The sequence below is a fragment of the Pollicipes pollicipes genome, unplaced genomic scaffold (genome assembly GCF_011947565.3).
Source record: "Pollicipes pollicipes isolate AB1234 unplaced genomic scaffold, Ppol_2.1 Scaffold_3087;HRSCAF=3621_pilon_pilon_pilon, whole genome shotgun sequence".
Taxonomy (NCBI): Eukaryota; Metazoa; Arthropoda; class Thecostraca; order Pollicipedomorpha; family Pollicipedidae; genus Pollicipes; species Pollicipes pollicipes.
The window spans coordinates 6,361,508-6,367,507 of record NW_023596225.1 but is presented as its reverse complement, the minus strand read 5'-3'; the positions used below and the strand labels follow the sequence as shown (position 1 = coordinate 6,367,507).

The window sequence follows — 6,000 nt, the reverse complement described above, 5'->3', positions numbered from 1 at the left end:
GCGGACACTTGAAGAGTGGTCACGCCCTCTTAGCCGCCAAGCCACCCCTCCGGAGCGATCACTCCAGAGTGGACACTTCCGAGAGGCCCCAACCACTCTTCCGAGCGCCCCCCCCCCCCCGACCCGCCACACTGGCGACGCCAGCGGCTGCTCCTTTGCGACGAGAGGGGGCTGGCCGGCGCCCGCCGCCGCCCAGGAGAACGACCGCCGATGGGCGGCGTCGACTTGTTGCGTGGCGCCGGCCGCCTGGGGCCGAGCCCGGCGCCGCCGTCAGTCGGTCCCCGCGCGCCGGGCCGCGAGCAGACGTACCGCGGCCGCTGCTGGGTGAGTACCGGCGGCGGGACGCGGCCGCGTGGCCGCCGCCAGCAGCCGGCAGATGTGGACGGGTGCCGGGCGGTCCACTGTGCGACCAGCTCGACACACTGCCCAGCGGCGGTCATCCATTTGTTCGGCCATTTGCGCAATCCTAGCGATGGGGTGTTGTTTGGATGATATTGGTATGGAATTTTTTATGTGCATTTCCATTTGTAGCAGGACGGAAGCACAGTGACGGCGGCAGATGAGGCATCATCCGTCGGAGTAGTGTCGGAGCAGATAGTGCAGAAAGTCACTCGTCGCATTAGTTCATTGTAAAGGCCAGTCACCCGTCGCAGTAGTTCACAGTGTAGGCAGTCACACGTCGCAGTAGTTCATAGTGTAGGCAGTCGCACGTCGCAGTAGTTCATTCAGGCGATTTCTCGGTGATTGCCTCCCAGCTCCTGCACCGAGCCTTCCTTTCCGAAGTATGGGCTGATATCGGAATACACTACTTGCATGCTTTATCCAGCGTTAGCATAATCATGGGTACTTACCTGGGATGTTGGTGCGTGGTATTGATCGGATATATTCCGAAGGAGGCGTGTCTGAATTCCGGCCGAGTAATCAGAACTAAGTGTATATGAATAGCCACTTCCGGTGATGCTAGGTGGCCTGGGCCGGTGCTAACGTCAATTGAGCTAAGGTTCTCCTGCCGTAGGTTTCATATTTCTGATCCAAACACACATTGCTTATCAGATACATGGCCAGCTGTTACGTTAAGTAAAGATTATTTTAAAGTTTTGACTAGTCTTGGCATTGCTTGCGATTGTAGACCTATATCATCAGGTAATGGAGGATTGAAGAAATCCGTTCAGAATAGCCCTTCCAATCATGCTTCTTAACAAACAGACCTTATTAGGCACGTGAACGCGACGCATGGCTGAAGTGATGCTAGAAAAGAGGTTATACGTGGAGAAGAATCGTAAAAGAAAAATAATGGCAAAACTGTACCAAATGGGTAAAAACAGATAACTAGTGCTGTGGTAATTGTTGACTTAACACTCGCTGAAATTGTGTCATTTAAAATCTGAGGGCCCTCTGAGGTCTGCTTGTGAAGGCTAGTTAGGTCCTCCATTATTCGGCACATATGACACGCGCTAAACCTTTAAAGCACTCCGTGTAATTCGCGAGACGCGCGGCACGTAGGCACGTGCAGGCCCTGTAGGCAGTGTTACAGCCTTTACTGAGCCTGACAGTCTTTACAGAGAATCTTCTTTCAAGTGTGACGGCTCGCTTAAAACTTATGTTTCCTCATAACATTCAGAGATATCTTGACATACGGATTGTCAACGCATAAACAGACACAGCAGCCCGAAACGCATGTATCTTTTAGCCTTTAAGTGGGTCGTCCGGTGTGTGTTGTTCTGCGCCAGTGAGCGGACTCCGCCGTTTAGCTTTGTACGACGGCTGGTGGCAAGCCCGTATGCGACTTCGCCGTAATTGTCTTCCGAGGTACTCTGAGGTGGAGAAGCATTCAGCATTTACATCACGCGAGTTATGGGTGCGGAAAGGAGGGATGAGGCGTTGGAGTAAAATATGTGAAAGGCATTGACACTTCTTTGCCAAGCTAATATCAGAGAACACCCTGACAAGGCGAACACTAGCAGATGAAAATGCTAGTTGTGTATCATGAATATGAACAGCAAGTATTTCTGAAGCATGCACGATTATACGGTATACCTTATAGTCATGATAAAAGCAAGGCCTATCGTCCTGGAGTAGCCAGCACTCTGCTGTGTAAACTGAATTGGCCTTTGACCTAACTACATAAACGTTTACATTGCTTTAATGATTTTATGCTGGTGAGATTCTTGTTAAATTTTTACTGCACGCTTAAGTGCATTTGCGTTTGGATACACCGAAATTTGATAGCTAAAAACATTTCGAGGCAGTGCATATTGGCCACCCCCGTCGTCAACTTTGTGTTCTGCCCGCTGGCTGTCTGCCGGTCTGAAATAATCGTGCCCGTTCCTCAGGAGAAGGTATAGAAAAAATGAAAATTATTGCGGGTAGCTCAGGCTTCTTTCTATAGCGTTGATATATATATAGATATATATATATATATAGATATATATAGATAGATATATATATATATATATATATATATATACATCTGTGTGTATATGTATATATGCATATATATGTATATATGGCCTATTTGCAGATATTTCGTTTGCTCTCCGCGTAGATCAGGTCAAAACCAATTCCACTCAGTTTTGTCAAGCTCTTTTGTTATATCTGCTTTGTTATGATTTTGTTTATGACACATTTTGTTCTGTCCACGAGAAAGACTCATTTTGGACCGATATAGCGCGAGTCTATCCCGATGGCTCAGTTGGTTAGAGCGCATGCCTTCCGATTCCCCCACCCGCGGCTCTGTGGGTTCCAGTTTCTTCCAGCGCCCGCTATTTGTCCTTGACGGATATGACCTGTGGCCGGTGGCCGTGGCTGCGATTAAGGTCATGTGACGTTAGAGGGCAGGACAGACCGTGTCAAACATTGTGGCACATTATAGCTTCGCATCCAAAGTTCCCATTGACCTGGAATTGCGTGATGGGATGGCAAGGGCCAGGGCTCACACAATAAGCACGGCTTAGCGTGAGCTCTAAACACAGAAATACATCCAAACAGAAATAATTTGGATTTCTTTCGTATAAGTATTTATACGAGAGGTATGCCGACGACGGCAGCGGGCGTCTTAGCGCGGTGCAGATACCGTGTTTGTCGACGACAACGACGGATTATCTTATGACACTGGCAGTCTTCTTAGATCAGATAAATCAGGGAAATGCATGTTTAGAGATTAATGACATCGCAAAAGGTTGTAGCTAGCAACCAATTCTCGGTTATGTTTGGCACGCAATGCATTTTTATTGCAATGGGAAAACTGAAAACAAAGCAATGAGTCGCATTGGTAGGCGGGAACGTGTTGTTGGTTGGTTGCATGTTTTCGGCTCACCCTACACGAACGTGTGGTTCATGCAATGAGGGTTTTACGTCGCGTGACCTCGACTCTCGCCAAACAGACGTAAGTACCAGGCCTGGGGGGCCGGCTCAGGTCACCGAAGCCGCCGGCGCCGGCAGGTGGCCACGCGCTGACGGTACTAGCCCCGATGCCTCGAGCACGGCCGGTGTGGCCAGAGAGACTTGCCAAACAACTGCTTGGGAAGGAGAGAATGGCGATAAGTTAAGAACATCATTTGGAAATGATTAACGGACGCAGCATCGAGCCCATGTCGGCCACCGCTAGCAACGCAGGAGGATTACCAGTTTGTAAAGCGTTAACAACGTGTTTCGGATGTCAAACTGGATCATTGGTCATCGCATTTTGGCGCTTCGGTAGAGCGGTCTAAGTGGCGTCACTGGCTGAAACTGTTGTCAGCCGCTGCAGGCATCGTCGTACTGCCACCAGATGGTGCACCGTCTCGTATTCGAGGGGAAAATCTGCTCCACCAGGGCCGTTGAGAAACAGCTTTATGCTCGGCCCAGCCACCATATGCACAAAACGAACACAGTGAGGATGTGCTCTTCCGTAATGCGTTCTTATACTCCAAAGCACAAGTACAGGTAGCTCATGATGCCCTGGGGGCTCGCTGCGTCGCCAGTACTCACGAACGTAGATCGCGTCACTACAGCTCCCTATTTGCCCCCAAGTTTATCTGGTAGCGAATTAGCAACATACTCAGACATTCTATTTAACATTGTAACAATGCCAGCGGTGCGAAAGATGTAGGAAGCAAATTAGACTGTGATGATGATTCGGGCTTTGGGGCTCACCGGCTACGCTGAATTAATCGCCTTTGGGATCGCCGCTGACAGCACCCACCGTTGACGTCCGCTGTGCCAGCCGGCAGCGTACCTCCTACTGCGTGGTGGCTGGCCGCATTCTCCATTGACGTGCGCTGTGCCAGCCGGCAGCGTACCGCTCCCTGTTCGGCGCGACACTTCACAGTGTAGCGCTTGAACCTCCCGTCACTTTGGTATCTGTGGGACTGTGGTGCACCAGTAGACAGTTCGCGACTCCTCCGGGCTCCAACACGCCCTGCCCGATCAGCTCTCTTGGCGGCAGTCGCCCGCCCCTGCAAATACACCGGAGACGGACTGGCGAAGTTGCGGCGCAAATGGCGCATGTGGAGCCCGTGGAGAGGTCAGCACCCTCTGGCCGTGTACAGCTCTGTCCCCCTGAAGGGTACGATGCGTAAATAATGCTTGAAAGCGCAACGATGTGTTTAGGAGAAAGCCTGAAATAACACAATAGCTAGTTGACAATCTGGGGGCAAACTCATTACAAGTGATGACATTTATCACCAGAAATCGGTGTTTCAGTCCGATGGTCTTCGTCGAGCAGCGTCGTGTCGCGAATGTCCTCATGTTTGACGACGCTGTCTCCACGGGCTGGGACATCCTGTTGTCCTTATCGTGGGTAGTGAGACCACATTGGCTCCTCCGCCGTCTGGCTCTGGAGCTGCCTCGTCAGGCTCGCCCCCCCCCCCCCCCCCCCCTCCCGCCATAACACGCCCTGCCAGCTGCCCTTGGTCACGCTCGCCGGCTCTGACTACTGTGGCACGGTGGGGCTCGCCAGTTCCGCCGGTGGCGCCCTGGACACCAGTGTTTCCTTGCTGCATTGGCTCTGGAGGTGGTCCTTCAGGCTACGTCGGGCGCCGCTGCGTTCATGACGGTCGTCGCCTGCTGCCGCATGATGTCCAGCAGATTCAGCGCAAGCAGTGCTGTAGCATGGTTCAGAAGTCAGCAGACTTGCCCCTGCCTCCTGATTCACCACTCCTGCGGGGGGACCTTTGTATTCGACGGATGCACCCTACTAAAAAAGCTGCTAAATTTGGCATCGGTCAGTGATGGGATCGGCACGCGTCAGTTGGCAGTGTCCAGTTTCTGATGCAGCGCGCCGTGCGTCACTCTCATGCACGGCGCTGGCATGGTTTACGACCGAAACGGACTCGGCCCAAGGGTGCTGTAAAGCCCGGCCGTCCGTCGGCCGTGGCGTCGCATCATGACGTCCTCCCCGTCCCTCTGCGCTCCTCAGCCATGGCGCTCGTGCATTGCTAGCATCGGACGATTTCCGCCGCGACCTCGTCTTTGCTGCGCTACAACTGTTATTGTCATCGAAGTGGAAATCAGGTGACCGACGGCGGCAAATAGTGCTCACGATCCTTCTGTCCGCTCTGCAGTGATCGTTGCCTGAGGGCTGCTGGTCGCCTTTTCCTCAACATCAGTATCCAGTTTAGGTATAAAGCTCTGAACGTGTGTTGGAACAGTGCATATGGTTAATTAGTGTCCACACAGGGGGGACGCCTGATAACGGTGACGGTGTAGGCCAACTACCGTGGAAACACAAAGACGGTAACAAAGACAGTCAAGGGCGCAAGGTCGCCGCGATCGACCTAGGACATCATCCTATAGATATCTACTTAAAAAGTACTGCCGAGGCTGTAGGAGGTAAGGGTATACCATTTCATTCGTTTGTTTCTTTTTGACCAGCATTGCACACCTGGATCAGGTTTTCCCGTACATAATTAACTTATCGAAATATATGGCCGCGCCATCCTCCTCAGGTTTCGTTTTCGCAGCCTCTGCTAGGTCCGTTGGGTTTCTCTTGACCGGAGCAGAGAGATTTGCGGCAGGTAC

At 52.0% G+C, this 6,000-nt stretch overlaps 1 protein-coding gene across 1 annotated transcript in view; it reads left to right on the top strand.

The window, feature by feature from the left end:
• Positions 1-289: 289 nt before the first annotated feature.
• The window catches only part of LOC119090665 (uncharacterized), a 62,016-nt gene continuing 56,305 nt past the window's right edge, over positions 290-6,000 (top strand). Inside the window, exon 1 of the mRNA XM_037213515.1 lies at positions 290-324. The gene's annotated coding sequence lies outside the window, so the exon portion shown is untranslated. The remainder of the gene's footprint in view (positions 325-6,000) is intronic.